Source organism: Orcinus orca, chromosome 1 (genome assembly GCF_937001465.1).
Source record: "Orcinus orca chromosome 1, mOrcOrc1.1, whole genome shotgun sequence".
In the NCBI taxonomy this organism is placed as follows: Eukaryota; Metazoa; Chordata; class Mammalia; order Artiodactyla; family Delphinidae; genus Orcinus; species Orcinus orca.
The window spans coordinates 61,245,842-61,271,912 of NC_064559.1; the positions used below are offsets into that span (position 1 = coordinate 61,245,842).

Below are 26,071 nucleotides of genomic sequence, written 5' to 3' on the forward strand. Positions count from 1 at the left end.
TAGAAGGTAGCTGGGGGAGCTCTTTAATTTTTAGTAAACTAGAAGCAAGGAACGAGGCATTCCGGAGATGAGGCAGGATGCCAGATATTGCCTGAAGAAAAAAAAGTTGCGGGGAGGAGCAATCTTATTTCAAAGCTGGACTCAAGGAGTTTATCTCAAACATTTTGCTGAGCACCAGGGCATGGGACAAATGGAAAGGACGAGCCTGGGGACATATACCATCAACAGTTCAGCACTTCTTCCTATGTCCAACTGCCTGCTTCTTTTTATATTTTCCACTCCAAGTTCTCAAGAAGGAATATGATTTTTCTACGTAATTACCATTATTCTTCACTGGACAGAGTTTTCATATCAAGCCACTTGACGGCCTGCTGACTAACCTATGGACTGTCTGCCTTTGGGTCAGCCATCTGCCCACTTTAAGCTTTTGTGATTGAGGTGATTGGAACTGTTTGGGGCTGAATTGTATCCCCTCAAAATTCATACATTGAAGCCCTTTATTTGGAGATATTTGGAATGTGACTCTATTTGGAGACAGGGCCTTTAAAGCAGCAATTAAATAAACATGAGGCCTTTAGAGTGGGCCTTAATCCAACCTGACTGGTGCTCTTATAAGAGGAGGAGATTTGGACACACAGAAGGGCACCAGGCATGCAGCAAAGAGGAAAGGCCATGTGAGGACACAGTGAGAAGGTGGCCATCTGCAAGCCAAGGAAAGAGGCTTTAGAAGAAACCAAACCTGCTGACACCCTGATCTTGCTTCTATACTTTACATATACTTTATAACATACATCATCTTCTTTGTAAGGAATTAGAGATACTCAAATAGAGAGGTGTGAAATATTACACGTATAACTTAACATATTGACATCAACTTCAAAGTAGGTCGTAAAGCACAAAGTTCGTTCTTAAAATGTGCCTTTTAACAGGCAAAACACTTCTACAGTCTAACATGTATCGATAGAGGAGGAAGGAATTGGGGGCAAGGTTTTTGGTCTCTGAAAACAGAATCTGTCAGCGGGACCAGGATGGGCATCAATTTGAGGAGAATAGAAGGATTCTTCCAGGTGAAAGGATCCTTGAAGATTGTCTGACTTAACCTTCCACACCACAGATGAGAATCCTGTCATTCAGGAAGCCTTTGCCAGCCTCCCGGATTCCTGCAGAATCGGCCCATCTCTGGAGCCCAGCTTTTGCAGACATGGTCCAAGGCAGTTCCGTTCCAAAGCTGAATATTTAAAATGTCAAATTCTGAGGGTAACTGCCTCGGAGTCTTCTGTGCCACAAGGTGCCCCCCTAACAACAAGGGACAGCATTTCCCAACATCTTCATCAGAAGCTCTTGGGCCGTTTGTTAAAAAAGAACACCAACAAAACAGATTTCCAGGACACCGCCCAGATGTAAAGACTCAGAACTCTGGTATAGGAATCTGTGTTTTAACAAGCACCCCAAGTGATTTTTATTTACATTAAAATTTGAGACCCACTAGCCCAGGACAAGTACAGAAGTCTGAGATCGTCCCTGGTGATCATCTTTTCCTTTTGGTCGCCAGCCCCGACATCTCTGGCTCAATGCTTTGCTGGGCCTCCCCAGACCACACGCCCCCTGCAGCGTTCTTGCTTTCCCCATGCTCCTTTTCATCTTTCCACTGCCCAGGCATTTTCCTGTTCCTTTTCTCTTTCCTTCTTTTCGTTGCTCTTCTTTGCTCTTCTTGTTGTCTCCCTTTCTTCTTCCTGTATTTTATTTCCTCTCTCCCTGGCTTCTACCCACCCTACTCCCTGCCCCACCCAGCCCCTTCCAAAGTGGTGCTGGAGCACTGACAGGATCTAGAGGCAAGGAAACTCCAGGTCACAGAGAGCAGAGTTCTGATCAGAGATGACAGCTCAGGAAGCACCTGGGGAGGCCAGAGACAGACTCTGTATAGCTGCAGGGGATGTGGGAGGGAGGGAGGGAGGGAGGGAGGGAGGGTGCAGATTTACAGCACAGGAAATGCCAGGAGGAAGTAGATCAAGGATCCCAAAGTGCCGGGCGGGGCTGGGCAGAGAGAACTTGTGCACACCTGCTCACTCTCTTCCTAGTGACCTGTGTGTGGGTGAGCTGATGAGCAACTGAGAATCAGGTGTGCACTACCGCATAGCCCCTTCACCAGACATGTTCCCAAGTGCTCACTCTACCTGCCAGGAGGGGTTTGTGTTCTCAATTTTCAGATTCAAGATTTTTTTTTTTGTAGTATGTTGATTTGTGTCGTATTTTTTTTAATAGATTTTTAAAAAGTTAATTAATTTTTTTTTGGCTGCATTGGGTCTTCGTTGCTGCGCTCAGGCTTTCTCTAGTTGCGGCGAGCGGGGGCTGCTCTTTGTTGCAGTGCACGGGCTCTAGGCACAGGGGCTTCAGTAGTTGTGGCACATGGGCTCAGTAGTTGTGGCTTGCAGGCTCTAGAGTGCAGGCTCAGTAGTTGTGGCACACGGGCTTAGTTGCTCCGTAGCATGTGGGATCTTCCTGGACCAGGGATCGAACCCATGTCCCCTGCATTGGCAGGTGAATTCTTGCCACTGTGCCACCAGGGAAGTCCCAAGATTTTTAAGGAAAGCCGTGAACACTTTAAAGATGTGGGACCTTAAGCATATGGCAATTGGAGGCTTGCTCCACACATCCCTCACGCACAGAGGCCCGGAAGGCAGGATTCTACCTGAGTGTCCGATGCACTCTGCCTTGCGTGAGATTGAGAAACGAAGTTGGTCTTGTTTATTCAGTATAATCTAACAAGCCGGTATAGAAGCACTTATGTGTATGTGAATAAATATTACTTATACTCTGGCACGGAGTAAGTAAGCACTCACTGCATGTTGGCTAGTATTTATTATTTGCAAATAGTCTTATATCTGCCATACGCCAGCATTTACTTCCCACTCAGCGTGGCGGTAGGCCTAGCATTTTGAAAGCTCTCACGAGGGGGCCCAGAACACCTGGAAGGACAACTGGAGGCCATTTCTCCTTCTACTGGACAGACAAGATGCCATCCCCATCGGGTGTGGGCTGGGCTCTTCGGAGGCCCAGGAAGTACCACCGCTGACAAAAGAGACCTGCACCTGTTGCGTGTAGGTGTGGCATGTTCCATAAACCCCATGGGGCAGGACGGTGCCTCGGGAGCAGAAGGGTCCTCACCCAGGAGCCCTCCTCTCCAGGATGGAGCTCCCCCAACAATGCTGTCTGGGTAGGTCAGCAGCACCTGAGGCAGGAACTCAGGGAGGCTCTCTTGTTGGTCTGGATCAGCCAGAAAGCAGCCTCATTTCCTTACTTCCTTTCTTTGGACTCCCAGGTATCTCCCCTCAGAGGGTTGTATTCCTTAAGGCTAGAACACCCTTGGTGATAGGGGCTGCCCTGCCATTCTGTTCTCGTCTTCCAGGGCAGGGGATCTTATTGGGCATTTCTTCTAGAGGCTGTATCTGAATTTGAATGTGAGTTTCTCCATCCTCTGTGAGCTGCCTTCTAGAATCACAGGGTGAGCCCTACACATTCGGGGCCGGCCTTAGCCTCCTTTAGCTGACCCATTCATTCTTTCATTCATTCCTTCTCCTGTGCCCACCCTGATCACTCTTCCTAAAGCAGGAAGCCCCTGCTGATGCTGATCAAAGTACCTTGTTTATTTTCTTCTTGACCTTACTACTGATCTACAATTATTTGTCTATCTCCCTCATTAGGATACAGGTTCCTTGAGGACAGAGATCTCATCTGTCTTTGCTCTAGTGTCTTCAGCACCAAGTACTGGGCCTGCTCCAGTATTTAGGGAATGAACCAATGAGTGAGCAAACGTACATTTCACTGGTTCTGGGTAAAGGACAGGAGGTACAGAAGAAGTAAGCCAGAACTTTTGTTTTCAGTAGGCTTGCTCACAAATGGGGAAGCTGATGATACCACAAGGCAGAATGATAAAAGCTGACAGAGCAGAACACAGGAGCTCATGGGAAGGCGGAGGACTAACCCAGACTCCGGAGGAGGTGGGTGTGGCTGGGAAGTGCCACATTTGTGTGGGTTCCTGAACACGAGCAAAAGTTGGCCAGGCCGGGCTTCCCTGGTGGCGCAGTGGTTGAGAGTCCGCCTGCCGATGCAGGGGACACGGGTTCGTGCCCCGGTCCGGGAGGATCCCACATGCCGCGGAGCGGCGGGGCCCGTGAGCCATGGCCGCTGAGCCTGCGCGTCCGGAGCCTGTGCTCCGCAGCGGGAGAGGCCACAGCAGGGAGAGGCCTGCGTACCGCAAAAAATAAATAAATAAAAGTTGGCCAGGCCATTCTAGGGAGGTGAGGCACATGTGCAGAAAGCCCAGTGGGAGGGAATGGGAGATGGAAGAAGTGCAGTAGTAGGCCACAGAGGAACTGGCCTCTTGCAGGGTGGCTGGCTGTTCTGGGTGGGCGTGACTCCACTGCCTTCAGCTCTGGGCCAACACGCAGACATCAAGGCCTGAAGAAAGTGAAGTGCTGCATGCCCGGATAACCCCAGTCCTTCCCCACTCAGGCTTTTCTCTCCGTGGGATCCCAGGAGGCAGAGGAGAGAAAGGCAGTTCTAGGGCGACCCTGCCTAGCGGCCGTGCAGGCAGCAGGCTTTGCACAGGGCCCTCCCTGAAGGGCACACGGCTCTGAGGAAGCCGGTCCAGGGAGGGCAGTGTTTGGCAAACGGTGCTGAGTCAGTAGGAGTAAGAGAAACGCAGAGGAAGAACCAGGGCTCTGGTTCCTGAAAGAAGGCAGAGGACAAACTCCAGGAAGCTTCTTTTCAAGACTCTGTGGGATATACACACTACTATATATAAAATAGGTAACCAACAAGAGCCTACTGTATAGCACAGGGAACTCTATTCAATATTTAGTAACAACCTGGAAGGGAAAAGAATCTGAAAAAAATAATGTATGTATAACTGAATGACTTTGTTGTACACCTGAAACTAACACAACATTGTAAATCAACGATACTTTGATTTTTTTTAAAAAAAGATGGAAAGAAAAAAATAAATAAGAAAGTAGGGGGAAAAAATCTTCTGTGGATACTCCTGAGCTAGAACCTTCGGGGGCACCGTTTGAGATGCAAGAGAGGGAGGGTGACAGCTGGCCTGTTTAGTCCCCTCCTTTCGTCCTTTCCACTAATAACGGGTATCTATTATTTGCAGGGAATGTTCTAGTCATTGGAAGTAGGACATCGAGCCAAGCAGTCAACGTCCATGCTCTCACAGAGCTTACATTCTAGGTGTGTGTGGTAGACACATATAAGAAAAAAACCACATGTGTAATGCATGTCAGGTGATACGAGTGATGAAGAAAAATAAAGGAGGATGAGAGAAAAAGGCTGATGAGGATGGGTGTGTGCTGTTTGAGAGACGGGGCCAGGGATGACCTCACTGGAGAGGTGACATTTGGACAGAAACCTGAATGAAGTGAGGGAGAGAGCTGTGTGTGTTTCTGGCTAAAGTGTGTAACTCTGTTAAATGAGGGTCTTGTTCTCTGTGGAGGTGGTCTGGTCTAGCAGGGTGAACAGGGCTGGAAATACTCTCCCATTCATGAATGACAGAGAAATATAATACATGATATATATATATATATAATACATGTGCTATTATAGTATTATAATAAATAATTATATTAATTATGTGATATAATACATTATCATGTTATGATGATATATTATTATATAACATGGTAGTGCTAAGATTTATTTATTTTATTGGAGTATAACTGCCTTACAGTGTTGTGTTAGTTTCTGCTGTAGAACAAAGTGAATCAGCTATATGCACACATATATCCCCATATCCCCTCCCTCTTGAGCCTCCCTCCCCTGCCCTCAATCCCACCCTTCTAGGTCATCACAGAGCACCGCGTTGAGCTCCCTGTGCTATCCTGCAGCTTCCCACTAGCTATCTATTTTACACATGCTAGTGTATATACGTCAGTGCTACTCTCTCACTTCATCCCACCCTCCCCTTCCCCCCCTGTGTGGTAGTGGTAAGATTTAGAATAAAATACTTGAGCATTTTCCTCCCTTTGCAATTCCTGGATTTACCCTCTCTTCATTCAGTAGTGTGATTATATTGGGCAGGGATTTCCCAAAATACAGACAGCAGAGAATCAAATTCTTGGCTTTTGTGTTCCAAAATGGGCTGACTTCATTCTTATAATAATTTCCCTGTAAAAGTAAGTATAATTATGTCCATATTTTTGAGGCAAGAAATCAGAGGCTTAGGAATTCTTAAAACTTAAAGCAGAAACAGTGGTCTGAAAGGCCACGGTTTTGATTTGCAAGAGTCGAATCACTAAATAATCCGCTCAAAAACAACAGATTGTTAAGGGAAGCACTGAGCCACGAGGGGTCCTGGCCCTGGCCTGGAGACTAGTTGAGAGGGGAGTGAGATGGGAAGCAGGAGACCTGAGAAGCAAGGTCAGCGTCCCTGGAAAAGGGCTCCGTGTTGGCCTTCCCTCTCTGGGCTGAGATGGAGCCAGTGGCTGGGAGTCTGAGAGTCAAGGCCACCTTCTGCTGTAGGAGGCGGCCACCAAGCCTCTGCAAGGGGAGTAGAGGGAGAGAGAGGGTTTGCATAGCATCACAACTGATGGGTCTGATGCTGCATTTCAGTCTCCTGCCTGGAAGGTCCATCAGGAGGAAGGGCTCTGATATCCTTTGGGGCAGCGAGGAGGGGCTCAAATGTGCTGAGTGATGGCCTGTGTACCTTGAAACCTGGATGAGGGAAAACAGAAAGACTCCTTGTGGACCAAGGACTGGAAACCAGATGGAGTCTGAGACTTTCCAGCAAGTGCCTGTGAGAACAGGTGCCCATAATGGAATGATGGTAGCATAAACAGCTGCCACTTAGGCATGAGGAAGATGGAGGAGGGGGATGTGGAAATGACTCTGTTTAAACTTGAAGTGAATACCATTTTTCCCTCAAGGGACTGGATAGAGATTTCTGCCAATGGCCAGAATCAGTGCATGAAATAGAAGTTGAGTCATAGAAGAGTAAACAGAGCTTTTTTTGTTGTTGCTTTTTAGGGGCACATTTGAATCCTGCAGTTTGCAAACTAAGCATTTTTACCCACTCCACTAATGTTGACAAGGTAGCAGACAGATACGCAGAGTTCTCTAGGAGATTTTCCAGCAGAAAATCCATTATCAGTCTTCGTGTCCTCTGAACCCAGAAAATGTGATCAATTCTCCTCTGCTGAAAAAATTGTGAGAGTTTCCTCAGGCTTAAAAGCCTTGTGGTTCAGAGAGGGAAGTCGGTCTCCTTCTTGCTTTTCTACAAATACTGTGATGTTATTTATACCTCATCTGACTTCAGCAGCCCTGCTCAGTCTTGTGCCTTTGAAATCCCAGGCACAGGTCTTTATGGGATGCTCTCTGTTAATATTTTCATTTTCATGGGAATCTCCAAGCCTGGTGTTTTGGAACAGCACAAAGGAAGTTTCAGGGTTAGAATCGAGTGTGGCCTCAGGGGCCAGGTGGGAAGAAAAAAGAGAAGTTAGAATCAGATAGATTTTGGCTTTGCCACTTGCTGGCTGTGTGACCTCTGGAAAGTTACTTTACCTTTCTAAGCCTCTGATTCATCACCTTGAGAATGGATATTTATACCCACTTTTACATAAATATTATAAAAAAAAAATGAGGTAGTGTATTAGTTTGCCAGGGCTGCCATGACAAAATACCACAGACTGGGTGGCTTACACAGAGGACACTTATTTTCCTCACAGTTCCTGAGGCCAGAAATCTGAGATCAAGTTGGCAGCAGGGTTGGTTTCTTAAGGCCTCTCTCCTTGGATTGCAGATGGTTACCCATCAGTCTGTGTCCTAACATTAATTTTTTTTTAATGAATTTTCTTTTAAATTGAAGTATAGTTGATTTACGATGCTGTGTTTCAGGTGTATAGCAAAGTGATTCAGTTATACATACATATATATCTATTTTTTTTTCAGATTTTTTTCCCTTATAGGTTATTACAAAATATTGAGTACAGTTCCCTGTGCTATACAGTAGGTCCTTGTTGGTTATCTATTTTTTTTTTAAATAATTCTACAGCATTTCTATTGATTTATTGACTGATGGATTGGCTGTGTCGGGTCTTCGTTTCTGTGCGAGGGCTTTCTCTAGTTGTGGTGAGCTGGGGCCACTCTTCATCGCGGTGCGCGGGCCTCTCACTGTCGCGGCCTCTCTTGTTGTGGAGCACGAGCTCCAGACGCGCAGGCTCAGTAGTTGTGGCTCATGGGCCCAGTTGCTCCGCGGCATGTGGGATCTTCCCAGACCAGGGCTCGAACCCGTGTCCCCTGCATCGGCAGGCAGACTCTCAACCACTGCGCCACAAGGGAAGCCCAGTTATCTATTTACATATAGTAGTGTGTATATGTTAATCCCAAACTCTGAATTTATCCCTCCCCGCCCCTTCCCCTTTGGTACCCATAAGTTTGTTTTCTTTGTCTGTGGGTCTATTTCTGTTTTGTATATAAGTTCATTTGTATTGTGGGGGTTTTTTTTGGTTGTTGTTGTTTGTTTTTGTTTTAGATTTCACATATAAGTGATACCATATGATATTTGTCTTTCTCTGTCTGGCTTACTTCACTTAGTATAATTATCTCTAGGTCCATCCACATTGCTGCAAATGACATTATTACCACCACATTAAAAAGAATAAAATACCTAGGTGCTGGGAAAACTGGACAGCTACATGTAAAAGAATGAAATTAGAACACTCCCTAACACCATACACAAAAATACACTCAAAATGGATTCGAGACCTAAATGTAAGACCAGACACCATCAAACTCTTAGAGGAAAACATAGGAAGAACACTCTTTGACATAAATCACAACAAGATCTTTTTTGATCCACCTCCTAGAGTAATGGAAATAAAAACAAAAATAAACAAATGGGACCTAATGAAACTTCAAAGCTTTTGCACAGCAAAGGAAACCATAAACAAGACAAAAAGACAACCCTCAGAATGGGAGAAAATATTTGCAGACGAATCAATGGACAAAGGATTAATCTCCAAAATATATAAACAGCTCATGCAGCTCAATATTAAAAAAACAAACAACCCAATCCAAAAATGGGCAGAAGACCTAAATAGACATTTCTCCAAAGAAGACATACAGATGGCCAAGAGGCACATGAAAAGCTGCTCAACATCACTAATTATTAGAGAAATGCAAATCAAAACTACAATGAGGTATCACCTCACACCAGTTAGAATGGGCATCATCAGAAAATCTACAAACAACAAATCCTGGAGAGGGTGTGGAGAAAAGGGAGCCCTCTTGCATTGTTGGTGGGAATGTAAATTGTTACAGCCACCATGGAGAACAGTATGGAGGTTCCTTAAAAAACTAAAAATAGAATTACCATATGACCCAGCAATCCCACTACTGGGCATATACCCAGAGAAAACCACAATTCAAAAAGACACATGCACCCCAATGTTCATTGCAGTACTATTTACAATAGCCAGGTCATGGAAGCAACCTAAATGTCCATCGACAGACGAAGGGATAAAGATGTGGTACATATATGCAATGGAATATTACTTAGCCATCAAAAGGAATGAAACTGGGTCATTTGTAGAGATGTGGTTGGATCTAGAGACTGTCATACAGAGCGAAGCAAGTCAGAAAGAGAAAAACAAATATCGTATATTAACACGTATATGTGGAACCTAGAAAAATGCTACAGATGACCCGGTTTGCAGGGCAGAAACTGAGACACAGATGTAGAGAACAAACGTATGGACACCAAAGGGGGAAAGCCACTGGGGGTGGGGTGGGGGTGGTGTGATGAATTGGGAGATTGGGATTGACATGTATACACTGATGTGTATAAAATGGATGACTAATAAGAATCTGCTGTATAAAAAAATAAATAAAATTCAAAAATTCAAAAATAGTTACAAGGATATATTGTACAAACTGGGGAACATAGCCAATATTTTATAATAACTATAACTGGAGCATAACCTTTAAAAATTGTGAAACACTATATTATACACTTGTAACATATAATATTGTACATCAACTATACTTCAATAATAAAAAATTTTTAATTAAAAAAAAGAAGGCCCTTTTAAAATAGATAGCTAGTGGGAAGCAGCTGCATAGCACAGGGAGATCAGCTCGGTGCTTTGTGACCACCTAGAGGGGTGAGATAGGGAGGGTGGGAGGGAGATGCAAGAGAGGGGAGATATGGGGATACATGTATATGTATAGCTGATTCATTCTGTTATAAAGCAGAAACTAACACACCATTGTAAAGCAATTATACTCCAATAAAGATGTTAAAAAAAAAAAGAATACCTACGAATAAACTTACCTAAGGAGGCAAAAGACCTAACCTCTTCTTATGAGGACACCCATATGACCTCATTTTACCTTGATTACTTCTGTAAAGCCCCTATCTCCAAATACAGTCACATTCTGTGTTATACTTGAAGTTAGGCCATTAACATATGAATTTAGTGGGGACACAATTCAGCCTTTGGCCATACAGGTAGTGTATGCTCTACCGGTAGTGTATGAAAGGGCTCAGCACGTCCAAGATGCTCAATTAATGTGAATTCCTCTCACTGTCTCTTCAGGTTGCAGTATGAGACTCAGACTATTAATGACATCTGCTCTAAAGAGATGTTCCCCTCTGAGGTTGCCCATGGGCAAATGGCTTAGAGGCAATATACTGAATATAGGAGATTTAATAGTTTTAACAGAAAATGTAATTCCACTGATACTCTTCAGATGTTTGAATTTGAACCAAACCCATGATTTCACTTCCTGACAATAATAACTAGCTAACAGGGTGGATATCAAAATTATAACAAAGCGATAGCTCTGAAAGTGCCTAGTACACTGCTTGACTTCTGTTAGGTGTGTCATAAACATTTCTTCAGTTGGACATGGAGGTTTTTGGTAAAGTCCTCAGTGTTAAACAAATGTGAGATACTATATTCTCCTGCTGCCATGACTTTTGAGCTCCACTTTGGGAAGTGGAAATACCCACAGGTTATAAAAAACCCAGATTTGCTTATCTCTTTCATGCTGTTTCTCAGGCGACTGGCTCCCTAGATGTTTGGGGCTGGGTTCGCTCCCCCATAGGTACTACCTGAAGGGGATGTTCCAGGTAGTTGCTGTTCTCCAAGGTTCTGAGGGAGGAACTGGGGTGCTTGTTCCTTCTGTTTTCACTCCTATTGTGTGGGAATCAGTGGGAGAGCCCTGCAGGCCTCCTCTCAGGTTTCTCTGTACCTTCTCCTAAAAAGACACACACAATGTTCCACGCCCCTAGTAACCAAATGTGCTTCAAGCTCCCACACTGACTGGCTTTCTTGAAGGCAGAGCCAGGTGTGGACTTCTCACCACAGGTGCCTGTCATCCCGTCTGACAAATGGTTCGTGCTCAGTGTTAGCTCAGTGGATGCCACCTTTCCCTATTCTCAGCTGAATGGCCTTCACAAGTAGTAGAAATCCCTCTCGGGCTTTCATAGTTCCCAGAACCTTCTCCATCTCCATAGAGATACTGTCCTGGTGAGGGCTTCCCTCGGCTGTCTGATCCCCATGGGAAGGGGGAGGGTTCATGGAAGAGAGAAACTTCAATTTGTGTGCTTCAGCAAGAAAGTGCAGGGACAAGAGTCGGCCTGTAGTTGTTTGGTGATCTCATTTCTTTCCAAACCAGCTCTTTTTGCTTTCTATTTTTGTTTTCTTTGTCCTCGGAGGCCTTACCCATCCAAATGCTCTTGTTATGAAGTCCAGAATGTGAGTCAAATGGCTGTTTTGGGCCCATAGGGGATTGCCTGCCCTTTCTTGATGGGAGATCAGTGTGGGGAATAAATCACAAATTCAGTTCTGCTTGGAAAGGCTGGCGTGGACATTCAGTGAGCAAACGCATTTGAAGGATATGATTGACCAGTCCCATTTGTTGAGGTTTTCCTTTACAGTCAGCAGAGATGCTTTTAGGCTCCCAGAACCATCTGGAAGGCCCAGTGACGTCAAAAGGAGAAAGATTTTATTGGATTTTTCCCTTCAAAGGAAAATTTGGTTTATGTGTGGTATCCTAAATAGCACTTCATTTTTATTTTTAGAAAAACCTCATTGGGTTATAGTGATTCCTCTGTAGTGGTCAATATTGACTCTCTTGAGTAGACAGGTGATTATTTTAATTTGTTAGCACAGGGGAAGCCATTTTTTCCAAAAAGTTGGTTTAATTGAGGTGATGTTTACATGCTGATATAGTGTACCTGGGGAAAAAAACGGGTCCCGATGAGATTTCCTGACACATGGTATATACAGATTATTGCTGTAGCTGGGTGGCCCTGCTTCTGCTCCGGAAATAGGTGTCCTTATTCTGAAAAGGAAAGGGATTTATTCCTATAGTGATGATAGCTAAATAGGAGGGCATATTATGGCTCCTTGCAGACAACGAAGGATATTAATGGCTACTTTGCTTTTAATATATTTATTCCCTGCAATTACTCAGTGAGTCCTATCAATTTTCCAATCACAGGCATACCTCAGATATTATGGGTTTGGTTCCAGACAACCTCAATAAAGGGAATATCGCAATAAAGCGAGTCACATAAATTTTTTGGTCTCCCAGTGCATATAGAGGTTATGTTTACACCATACTGAAATCTATTCAGAGTGCAATAGAATTATGTCTAAAAAAAATCAATGTACATGCCTAATTAAAAATAATTTATTGCTAAAAAATGATAGCCATCATCTGAGCCTTCAGTGAGTCATAGTCGTTTGTGGGTGGAGGGTCATGCCTCAATATTGATGGCTGCTGAGTGATCAGGGTGGTGGTTGCTGAAGGCTGGGGTGGGTGTGGTGATTTCTTAAAATAACACAATGATGTTTGCTGCATCAATTGACTCTTCTTTTCACAAATGATTTCTCTGTAGCATCAATGCTATTTGATAGCATTTTAACCACAATAGAACTTCTTTCAAAATTGGAGTCACTACTCTTAAGACCTACTGCTTCTTTGTCAACTGTTTATGTAATATTCTAAATCCTGTTGTCATTTCAGTAGTCTTCACAGCATCTTCACCAGAGTAGCTTCCATCTCAAGAAACCACCTTCTCTGCTCATCTGATGCAATTCCTCATCTGTTAAAGTTTTTTCATGAGATTACAACAATTCAGTTACAGCTTCGAGCTCCATTTCTTTTACTGTTTCCACCACATCTTCAGGTACTTCCTCCACGGGAGTTGTGAAGCCCTCAAAGTCATCCATGAGGATTGGAATCAACTTCTTCCAAACTACTGTTCATGTTCATATTTTGACCTTTTCCCATGAATCATGAATTTTCTTAATGGCATCTAGAATGGTGAATCCTTACCAGAAGGTTTTCAATTGACTTTGCTCAGATCCATCAGAGGAATCCTTATTTATGGCAGCTATCACCTTACAAAATGTATTTCTTAAACACTAAGACTTGAAATTGAAATGTCTCCTTGATCCACGGGCTGAAGAATGGATGTCGTGTTAGTAGACATGAAAACAACATTAATTTCATTGTACATTTCCATCAGAGCTCTTGGGTGACCAGGTGCATTGTCAATGAGCAGTAATACTTTGAAAGGAATTTTCTTTTTCTGAGCAGTAGGTCTCAATAGAGGGGCTTAAAATATTCAGTAAACCATGTTATAAACAGATGTGCTATCATCCAGGTTTTGTGGTTCCATTTACAGAGCACAGGCAGAGGAGATTTAGCATAATTCTTAAGGGCCCTAGGATTTTCAGAATGGTAAGTGAGCACTGACTTCAACTTAAAGGCACCAGCTGCATGAGCCCCTAACAAGAGAGTCAGCCTGTCCTTTGAAGCTTTGAAGCCAAGCACTGACTTCTGTCTATGAGAGTCTTAGACGGCATCTTCTATCCAATAGAAAGCTAATTCATCCACACTGAAAGTCTGTTGTTTAGTGTAGCCGCCTTCATTAATTACGTTAGCTACATCCTCTGGATAACTTGCTGCAGGTTCTACATCAGCACTTGCTGCCTCCCCTAGCACTTTTATGTGATGAAGACAGCTTCTTTCCTTAATCCTCATCATTAACCTAGTTTCCTTGAAGGAACCTCTGCTAGCTTCAGACTTTTCTTCTGTTGCTTCCTCACCTCTCTCAGCCTTCACAGAACTGAAGAGAGTTGGGACCTTGCTCTGGATTAGACTTTGGTTTAAGAGAACATTGTGGATGGTTTAACCTTCTATCCAGAACACTAAAATTTTCTCCATATCAGCGACAGGGCTCTTTATTTCTTATCATTCATATGTTCACTGGAGTAGCACTTTTAATTGCCTTCAAGAACTTTTCCTTCGCATTCACAACTTGGCTAATTGGCACAAGAGACCTAGCTCTTGGTCTGTCTCAGCTTTTGAGATGTCTTCCTCACTGAGCTTAAGCACTTCTACCTTTTGATTTACAGTGAGAGATGTGTGACTCTTCCTTTCACTTGAACACTTAGAGGCCATTGCAAGGGTTACTCATTGGCCTAATTTCAATACTGTTGTGTCTCAGGGAATAGGAAGGCCCAAGAAGCGGGAGAGAGACAGGGGAAGGCTGGTGGGTGGAGCAGTCAGAACACACATAACATTTATCCCTTAAATTGGCTGTCTTATAGGGGCACGATTTGTGGTGTCCCAAAACAATCACAGTAGAAAATATCAAAGATCAATGGTCACAGATCACCATAACAAATATAATAATAATTTAAAATCTGAAATATTGTGAGAATTACCAAAATGTGATACAGAGACATGAAGTAAACAAATGCTGTTGGAAAAATAGCATCAATAGACTTGCTTTACGCAGGGTTGCTACAAACCTTCAGTTTGTGAAACATGGAATAAATGTGAGGTGCAATAAAGTGAAGCACAATAAAATGAGGTGTGCCTGTCTACAGATGAGGAAACCTGCTTAAATACCCACAGCCAGAATATAAAGGAACTGAAATTCAAACTTAAGTCTAATCTGATTTTAAAGCTTTTGCCCTTAAGTGCTACATTCTCCTGCATCTCAATTTAGGGGTTATCTAATCAGAATGTCCCTACAGTAGCTCTCAAAGTATGGTCCCGAGGCCAGTATTATTAGCATTACCTGGACACTTGTCAGAATTGCAAATTCTCAAGCTACCTCAAATGATTAAACCAGAAATTCTGGGGGCTCAAGCTTGAGTATCACTGCCCCAAAACATTCCAAACAGGTAGTTATATAACCTCTCCGTGTGGCTCTTACATCCCATAATGCAGTCATTCTCTCTGCTCTGCTTGTTTAACTGCACCAATCATTAGAAAGTTCTTCCTTATACTGGAGTATAATTTGCTTCTCTTCATTGTTCACTCTTTGGTTCTGGTTCTGCTGTTTGTCTCGTCAACAAAATAGCTGAATGTAGCTATTGAAACTCACATGATCAACAACAGGAAATTGCTAAGGTATTAAAAAGAGCTTGTCTGATGGAACATGTGAAGTTTGAATGCCAGCTTCCTTTTTTTGTACATTTACCACAGATGCTTTATTCTTTGTCTCACAAATAAGATAGAAGCGGAACATTTTTGAAAAGGGGAAAAAAGAAAGACTGAGGAGTCAGGGTTCAAGGCTCCGCTATGTCTTTAGGATATAGCCCTTCTAGTAGCTCTGGACCTGGAAGATGTTCTGTTTCCTCCAAAGTCATAGGTCAGATATAAAATCTCTCATGATGAGCAAAGTGGATCACTGAAACTTGAGGGAGTTTCAGAGCAGGGTGAGACTAGGTTGGTTAGAGTTGCTGTAGGTCAGAGTGGAAGGAGAGTTTAGAAGACCAGAAATCATATGTGATGAGCAGATGATTGAATCTTTGCCCTTGGAACTAAAGGTGAAGTTCATGTACTTCTTTCTTAACTTGGCTACCCCAGAAAACAAAGCTTCCATGCTATGACTGCATTACATTCTATCCTGGGGGGGGGAAAGGAGTGAGGGGAAAGGGGTGTGATTCAAGAATAGAGGGAAAGCCAACACAACAATGCGTCACTGAGTTCTACTCCGTATGAGTACGTGCTTGATTCTGCTGGACCGGCTTTTCAAAGCTACATTGTTATTCTTGGGTGAGAAAGAAAATTTATTCACTGGTTTCCATCTATCATCTGTTAAAAGTTCCACCCACAGAGTCTTAACTTCCCCAAACTCTGGGTCATGCATGTGTGGGCTCCATGTTGGGTCCTACACCATCCCATGCCTCATGGTCAATGGGATGGGAGGCGAGAGGCACTTGGCATAGGCATGAGATGAGGCACTGTCAGGTTTTACCTGTGTGAAATTGGTCAGAACCCAGGCAGAATTGATGGCCACAGTGGTGGCTAGAGCAAGAGTCAAGTGACGCTGAGAGGCTCTGAAATTGCACAGAAGAGGTTTCTGATATAACACCCTTAAAGTAATTTTGAAAAAAAAAAGAACATCCTTTTACATTATAAGGTTGATGTCTAAATTTTTTTTTGTCATTAGTTTAAATAATGGCAAAGGATAGCATTCCTAGCTTATCATAAAGGCTGATTAACATTTTAAAACAAAATTGGGTTCTGGTTTCAGGTATGATGACTAAGACTCTACTGGATGACCACTCAACTTCCATCCACGTAGAAAATAGCTGCAAAGTCTGGACCTAACACCAAACCAAACCAAACAACCAAAAAACCAGAAAATCAGTATCTGAAGGTACTGGAGAGCAAGTAGAAGTATACCAACTCTGGTGGGAAGTTCATACTTGTTTGGAGAGGGAAGACTGAATTAAATAAATAAATTTCTGTCTCTGCGGCATTTAGCTTGAGGCTAAGTACAGCCTGCATGTGGCAACAGCACACGTGACAAAACTTGCAATCTTTCAGGCCTGGAGAATAAGAAAATTGAAGTTAGGAAACTTACTAACTTTAATACTAAAGAGCGTGGGTAAATTCTGGAAGGGAAGAACCAGAGTGGGGACCCCCAAATGCTATCTATCCACATCTCTGATAGGACTCCTGAACTACGCATGGGCAGAACAGACTCAAAGCAGCCAGCTAAAGATGAAAAAGATCTGAAGAGACCCAAGTTGCCATATAAGAAACAGAGTTTGCAATTCAAGCCCAGCCACAGAAAAATACCTGCTAAAACAAATTTCCTCTTTGGAGAAAAATAACAGAATCCATATTTTCCACACTATGGCATTCATAACGTTCGGCATAGAATTCCAAGTTACGTCTCGCATGAAGGAACAAGGAAATAAAGCATATTCTCAAAAGAAAAGAACATGGAGCAGATCAGACGCTGAGATTAAATGGATGTTGGAACTAACAGACAATGATTTTAAAGTAGCTATTATAATTATTCTCAATAAAGTAAAACAACATATGTTTTTAATAAAGGAAAGTCTCAGTAAATACAAAATTATTATATCATTCTTTTCACCATATCCATTTGAATTTTAATATTATAGTGATTAAATATTAAAAAATTGCACATTTCTTTTTTAATGGTCATAAATTTTACATTTTTTTCTCCTTGAAATAAAAATTTCATTTTACTAGTCCCAAAGAATTTTATCTAACTATAAAATAATATGGTTCAAATATTTTGATTATTATCATAATTCTCTTAAAATACATTTAAAATTTGCTTGTTTGTTTTGCTTTTTTTTTTTTTTTTTTTTGTAGTTTAGAATCTTTAGTCACACAACATCAAGAATAGGTTAGTTCCAGGGCAGTGCGCCATTCCATCACCTGAGACCTTCTCTCCCCCCTGCACACTCCACAACGCAGTATAATCAAACGGCGCCTTCGTCTAGAATAGAATGTTTAAATGATACCTGTTCAATAACTGTCCTTGCTTCTTTGTGGTGTTGGGAAAGGAAAAAAAAGAAACAAAAACCAAAAAAACAAGAAAGCAACAGAACCCAAACCCTTTGCAAGCCGCTTGGTACCTATATTCCCAGGGCATTTTTAGTGGAGTTTCTCCTGGGCCCTGACCTCTGCCCTACTACATCAGTGAGGACAGAGGCCGTGGGACAGGTTTGGGCATCCGTACTGGAGTAGAAAGAGAAAACAAACCCAAGTCGGGCCACAAGTGGATTCTGGCACATTTTTAGATGAGGTTAAAAATGTCATGGCGTGCACAGGGAGCAGGCAAAGGACTTTTCCGTGGGAGGTAATGCCTGTAGGCAGAATAAACTGTCCAGTCTACTCTTGGGGAGGAGCTCCCTGCGGTAAGAACAGAGGAACTAGGGGGCCTCGAGGAAGGTGTTGGCTCGGAAGATGGAGGAGACGATCTTGCCGGTGGCGTTGATGGTGCCTTCGCTGTCTGAGCTGGACTCAGAGTCGCTGCTCCCAGAGTAGGCGCCCAAACCTGGGAGGATGCCGATACATACAGCAGCGGAGGGGCGGTCGATGGAGGGAGGGACCACTCAGAGATGTGCTTCCACGAGACAAGCAGGATGGGGCTTACTGATTCTTGTCATCTGGGTCAGGGTCCGACTGCAGTCTTTTCACACTGTTGCCACTCTCTGAGCTCTTATGCTTCAGAGCTCCTGCCGACAGCTTGGCCTGGGAGACCTTGGTCTTGGTTTCTGTGGGTTTCACAGCCACTTTCTTCTCCACTTCCTTCTTGTTTTCTTGAGAAATTCCAACCTTGTTGAGATTACTTCTGTATTCCTTCAGTGCTTTCAGTTCTTCTCTTCCCTGCTTTTCTATTAGTTCCTGCTGCCGAGAAACCTCATCAAGGAAGTTGGTCTCATCTTCGTCTAAGCCTCTTACCATGTTTTTCAATTTGAACTGTTCTTCATACTCTTGCTGCTTCCTATCTTTCTGTTCCTGTTAGGCTTTCATACAGAGACCGAGGGTCATAAACCTCCTCTGGGCATTCTCCTGGATCTTCAGGTTTTCGAACTTTTCGAACTTTCTCCCATTCTTCTTGCCTCCTTTTGTGCCGTTCATCTAATTCTGCCTCAGACACAAACCTCTTTTTGATAACAAGGTTACCATCATCCCCTCCACCCATAATGGAACAATCAGTCTACCAGCGTGCAGGAGGTGAGACCCCCTCCCCTTGGCAGTGCCCACCCCAAACTGCCATCACAAGGGCCGCTCGCTCTTAAGGAAAAAGAAAAAGAAAGTAAAAACAGCCATTTAAAATTTTTGTTTTATGTACTAGCATAAGGTTCTAGGTGTTAAAAGTCTATTTTAAATTGAATCATTATTCTATATAGTATTACTATAGAATTGGTCAAAACAATGCAAGTATATTACACATTTTGATACCTATTCAATGGAATAAAATTTTATTGCAAATGCATATCTTGATAAAACAGATGAGGTTATTTTATTTTTTCTGTTTGTTTCTGTATTCTTGGATGGATATTACTTACTGCTAGTGTAAGTTAATGTTTTTATTTTTTATACGTATAAATATTGAGAAACTGCATTCATATAAGTAAGTGGATAGAACTGAAAGGGGGATTATATCAGTAGCAGTCAATAGTTATTGTTCACTAAAAATGATTCTTAATGATCCATTAACTAACATCTTCCATTTTGTAGAAAGCAAAGAATTGGAAACCACCTGATTTATGAATATTCTTTTCCCTAGTTCATTAGAGACACTCACTTTCTTATCACAAACACAATATTTAATTGTTGCATTTTTAGTGCCCTGGGTTTTGTTTTGTTTTTTTAACACTCTGGGGCAATGCATTGAAGTAAGTTTAGAATGGATGAGAGGTGAGTTTTTCTTTCATTAAGTTGGACAGGGATAATTAGTGGTCCAGGAAAACTCAGCTTGAGCAACCATGTTGTCACCCATATCAATGAGGAACGAGTTTAAACAGAAATTGAAAATCTAGAAACTGATCCTGTTGAAATCGTGCACTAATATGTACTTCCTGGAAACTCTTTATGTATGTGAATGCGTGCTCTAGTCTGCAGATCACTGATTTAGATAATCAGGGTGCTGGAAACCACCCACTGGTTAAGAGACCTCAAAGGGAGGGAGTTTAAGTTTAAGAATCAGTTTTGTTTTTCTTTTTTACCTGAAAAGGTGAGAAAGGATCTCAGGCTAACACTAGCCAACAGATTAATGTGAAACAGGAAAAACTTGAGGTGGTACAGACTAACACAGTATCCAAAGTGCAGCTAACAACAGTGAAATCTTGGATTTCTCAAGGAGATGGAGAAAAAAAATTCTCATCTAAGCAGTGTAATGCAGTGAATACGTGCATAAAAATACAAAGAAACAAAGATGGAGAAGATCATCAGATGTGATAAAAGTAGCAGTACCAGCAGCACTTGTAGTTAAGGATAGAAAGTCATTTTTAGTAGATGCTGGATTTGAGTGAGTGCACTGGAGTCTGAGGAAGCCTGTGGAAATAGCCTACTTCTAGAGGTATTAATAATAACAGAACAAAACCGTCAGTTTCAGGCAGGTTCAACTGAGGACTTACTTAAATACAAGGTGAAATAAGAAGCTATTTAGAACTGAAATAGTGATGGCACATGACTGAGTTCACTAAATGTAGTTACTTTTGACAGCACTGGTGAAGAAAGCAGGGTTCAGTCTTATGCTATCACATCCTTTCTACACCTGCCTCTTGCTGTGTCATGTGACCAAAGAGTTTAATGGAGATTAGACCAGATAATTGCTAAACTTCCTTCTAGTTCTAACATCCTATGGAAGAACACTCTGCAAATGTTCATAGCAGCATTATTCATAAAGGTAAAAAAGTGGAAATAATGAATGGGACAAAAATAAAGGTGGAATAATGAATGGACAAATAAATGTGGTATATCCACTCAATGGAATATTCTTTGGCAATAAAAAGGAATGAAGGGCTTCCCTGGTGGCGCAGTGGTTGAGAGTCTGCCTGCCGATGCAGGGGACACGGGTTCGTGCCCCAGTCCGGGAGGATCCCGCATGCCGCGGAGCGGCTGGGCCCGTGAGCCATGGCCGCTGAGCCTGCGCGTCCGGAGCCTGTGCTCCGCAAGGGGAGAGGCCACAACAGTGAGAGGCCCACGTACCGAAAAAAAAAAAAAAAAAGGAATTAAGTACTGATATATGCTACAATATGGATGAACCTTGAATACATTATAATAAGTGAAAAAAGCCTGACAAAAAAGACCACATATTGTATGATTCCATTCATGTAAAATGTTCATAACAGGTAAATCTATGTAGACAGAAAGTTGATTAGTAGTTGCTTCAGCTTAGGGGTTGGGGAGAAATGGGGATGACTGCTAATGGGTACCAGGTTTGTTTCTAAGATGATAAAAAGTGATTGTGATTATTACACAACTCTGTGACTATAGTAAAAAACTACTGAAATATACTTTTAAATGGGTAAATTGCATGGTATGTGAATTATATCTCAATAAAGTTTTAATTTTTTTTCAAAAGAACATTATGAAAGAATTTTTAAGAAGGGAAAAGAGCTTGGATCCTGGCACAGACATAGGACTGTTCTGTTTTGACAGAGATTCTAAAAGGAGAAAAAGGCCAGGAGTAAGTAGGGATGAGGGGCTAATTAGGGAGGTTAGGGCAGACAGCCAGTAGCCTGAGGAGAGTGGGCATTTGGTGGTAGGGGAGGATGCTGGCGAGATGTCCTGAAATGGAAAAGGAGGGTATCTTAAGGCAGACTCTCTGCCTCAAGCCTTGTCTTTTGCCAGATTTGCACCTGGGCATGTCTTTCTAAATGGACCCCGCTTGGCCCTCTACCCCCATATTCATATCCAGGCAGCTAAAGACACAACTTTTCTCTCAGTTCTTTTAAACTCTTGTTAAAATGTCTTCATCTTCCCTAGCTTCTGCCTCTTTTGACATAAAGTCCTTCTCCTCTTTTCATTGGGTGCATACCGGGTACTTTCTCTCTCCTAGGTTTTGACTTTTATATTTCATTTATTCTTCCCTTGGGTCTTTTGTGACCTTATCATAAAGGTTTATTACATATAAATGTGAAGATTCACTAATACACTTAAGATGAGGGAAACCAATGTAGCAATTGCTGATAAGATGAAACACTGTATACCATAAAAGTAAGAACAAAGCTATCTGACATTTATTTTCAATAATTTACACAATAAAGAAATTAAGAGCCACCTTAAATTTTTTTTTTCTGTATTCTCATTTATTCTCTAACCAGTAAGGACACAGTTTTATGTCTTATCCAGGGTTTAGCCAAAGTATCATCTAACTTTTTACACAACTAAAACTAATGCTAGATTTCACATTCATTCATTAATCTAATCATTCATTCACTCATTTAACAAATGTTTATTGAGCATCTACTATGGACTAGGCATCTTGCTAGATGCTAGAAATATCATGATGAAAAAAGGGGCAGAGTTCTCCTGGCTCTTGACACATACAATCCAGCATGAGAGACAGACGTTAAGCAAATAATCACACAACTTCCATAAATAATGATATAATTTAAATTATGATGTTTTATAAAGGATAAATATAAGGTAATGTTATATATTGGGTTGGTCAAAAAGCGCCTTCAGTTGTTTTTTTTTTAATTAATTAATTTATTTTTATTTTTGGCTGTCTTGGGTCTTCATTGCTGCTCGCGGGCTTTCTCTAGTTGCGGCGAGTGGGGGCTACCCTTTGTTGCGGTGTGCAGGCTTCTCACTGTGGTGGCTTCTCTTGTTGCGGAGCACGGGCTGTAAGCTCACGGGCCTCAGCGGCTGTGGCACACGGGCTTCAGCAGTTGTGGCTCGCGGGCTCTAGAGCGCAGGCTCAGTAGTTACAGCGCAAGGGTTTAGTTGCTCCACGGCACGCGGGATCTTCCCAGACCAGGGCTCGAACCCATGTCTCCTGCATTGGCAGGCGGATTCCTAACCACTGTGCCACCAGGGAAGCCCAGTGCCTTCGGTTTTTAGGTAAAAATAAAAGACACATTTTTCATTTTCACCAAGAACTTTACTGAACGATGTATTCACCCTTTTGTCCCACTACCTTCTGCCATTTTCCAGGCAACTTCATAATTCCATCTTCCCAAAACTTTTTATCTTTTTCAGCAAAGAACTGTTCCAGGTGCCTTTTGCAGTCTTCCAGGGAATTGAAATGTTTTCCATTAAGAGAATTTTGTAAAGACTGAAATAAATGGAAATCCAAAGGTGCAGTATCCGGTGAATATGGCAGATGAATCAGAACTTCCCAGCCAAGCTGTAATCGTTTTTGCCTGGTCATCAAAGAAACATGCAGTCTTGTGTTATCCTGATGGAAGATTACACATTTTCTGTTGACTAAGTCTGGACACTTTTCGTCGAGTGCTGCTTTCAGTTGGTCTAACCGGGAGCAGTACCTGTTGGAATTAATCATTTGGTTTTCTGGAAGGAGCTCATAATAGAGGACTCCCTTCCAATCCAACCATATATACAACATCACCTTCTTTGGATGAAGACTGGCCTTTGGTGTGGTTGATGGTGGTTCATTTCGCTTGCCCCGCAATGTCTCCTGCTCCACAGTATTGTACAGTATCCATTTTTCATCACCCGTCAAAATTTGTTTTAAAAACAGAACGTTTTCGTTACATTTAAGTAGAGAATGGCATGTGGAAATATAGTCTAGAAGGTTTTTGTTCTCTTAACTTATGTGCAACGCAAACTTCAAAGTGATTAACATAACCAAGCTGGTGTAAATGATTTTCAGTGCTTGATTTGGACATTTTGAGTATGTCAGCTATCTCCTGCATGGTATAATGTTGATTGTTCTCAGTTAATGACTCAGTTTGATCACTATCAACTTCAACTGATCTACCTGACCATGGAGCTCTGTCCAGCAAGAAATCTCCAGCACAAAACTTCCCAAACCACTTTTGACACGTTCGATCAATCACCACACCTTCTCCATACACTGCACAAATCTTTGTGTTTCAGGTGCATTTTTACCTTTCTTGAAATAAAAAAGCATAATATGCTGAAAATGTTGTTTTCTTCCATCTTCAATATTAAAATGGCTGCACAAAAATTCATGAATTTTGATGTTTTTTTACAAAAAGGCACGTTGATATGACAGCTGTTGTAATAAAATCTAACAAAATTGTTTCGAATGAAGTTCGAAGAACTAAGCACTACTAGAGCCATCTTATGGGAAAAAATGAACGAACCTTTTGGCCAAACCCAATATAATAGGGCTCCTTCTTTCTTGATTTTCTTCCTGCACTTATTTGATAAAGAAGCCCATGAAAATATGGGAGGGGATTTTCAAGTTACTGAATATTTTAAAAGATATTAAAATTTAAATCTTTCACGTAAATGCTTTAATTAACTCAAGTAGAGCTGTCTTTAGTTTAGTGAATAGATCACTCACTTGTAAAGCAACATTAAAAAATTTTAATAACTTTTAATTTAAGTATAACCTACGTAGGGAAAAGTGTGGAGATCATATGTATACAACTCAATGATTTTTTACAGACTGAACACACCTGTGTAACCAGACCCTAAATCAAGAAACAGAACATTATTAGAACCTCAGATGTTCCATACATGCCTACTTTTCTTCACCAAATTCAGTTTACAAGAGGACTAGTAGCTTTGAGCACTTGTTATGTGCTAGGCTCAATGCAAAGTCTTTTATAGACCCCATATTATGTGAAGAGCAGTTTTTTTCTCTCTTTTGTTTTAAATTATTCCCTGGGAATCTAACTGACACCCATCATTTAATTAGCAAATTCATCCTTTTCAGATCGCCAGAACAGTATCCTTCAGCCCAGCACAGATAGGACTCTGCAGTTCTGCTTTCCTGGAGACTTTCCACAAGTGCAGGAAATTTCCATGATGGCAGTGGCCTTGGAGCCCATGAATAGAAGCAGGGAAGTAGCAGTTTCTCTGGATGGCTGTGTGCCAGGCCCTTAAGCAATCGGGTGCCAGGATTTCTTAATTTGCTGTTCCATATCTCTTCCTTCCCCAAGGAGAAGAGTCAGCCTGCATGCCTCTCTCCAATCCCCTCACCATAAAGTCCTCCTTAAGGATAACTAAGATTGATTTGCTAACTTCTCTGAATAGTGAAGGTCACTGTAAGGTGAGCATCTCTTAGCCAACTGTAATCACTCAAAGCTCTGAAGAAATTTATATCTAGTATTTGGGACACCATCTCTTTGAATTCTAGGGGCTTGTGGAAGGGGATTGCAGTGGGGTTTTAAGGAGTCTGGCTGGAAAAGAAAAACAAAGGAATCCAAAGGACTCTGGGAGAAATAGAGACAGAAAAAGTTACCTACTGCCCAAAGGAGGTTTGGACCTCTAGGAACAATACTAAGAAAGTTTACAAGCAGTTTTTTTTTTTTTTTTTTTTTTTTGCTTAGAGACCAATCTAGATGAGAAAGCAGGAACAGGAATCAATATTGTTATCAATTATCCTAGGAGCTATAGGGGACAAAATGTATTGGTGAGGTTATACCTACCAGAAACTGTGCTGGTGAGACCTAGCCTATTTAGATGATAAGGTGGCTGCATACTTCTTATTATGGTACATGCTAGGTTGGGAGGAGTAGTGTGATCTCTGGAGATTAATAAAGTACCATGGGCAGGACATACCTTGGGCACTGGTGAAAGGGAAAGCCATCTCTGTGGTTTCTCCAAGACATAATAAACATCTCCTTATTATAAAAACAAATATGTGAACAAACAATAAGAAAACTACTTCTAACTGATCCTGACAAGTTCCAAAGTCCCCTAATAATTTGCCTCTTTGTGCGAGGCACTGAAATCCCCAGAAACAATGTGGGTGTCTTGTAGCTGGTGAGATCTCAGAATTTCTGACTAGGTCTTCTATAAAACCTAGGCTTCTCCTAGGCCCTTGGTGCTTTTTGAGTATGTGCTGATTTTCCACCATTGTTCTTTCTGGCGATGTGAAAGGCTGTGTCATCTCTCTCCCACCTCCACCCCAACCTCAATCTCATGTTTTTTCCATTGTGGGGAGACAACTTTGCTTTTCCTTTGCTGAGAATCTTGAGGTCACCATGCAAGGTCTTCCTTACTTTCTCTCACTTCTCTCCTCTGCCCCTCAGCACAGTCTTTTCACATGGGCTTTGTTGATTTTCTCCGGTTTCAAAGGACAAAACTCCTTCTTGCA

The 26,071-nt window shown here is 42.1% G+C and overlaps 1 long non-coding RNA gene and 1 pseudogene across 1 annotated transcript in view; both read right to left on the minus strand.

Moving 5' to 3' along the window:
- LOC117201274 (uncharacterized) overlaps nt 1-26,071 on the minus strand; it is a 129,657-nt gene that overhangs the window by 83,421 nt on the left and 20,165 nt on the right. The gene's annotated exons all lie outside the window — the stretch shown is intronic.
- Nucleotides 17,638-19,159, minus strand: LOC101285687 (PSME3-interacting protein-like; annotated as a pseudogene).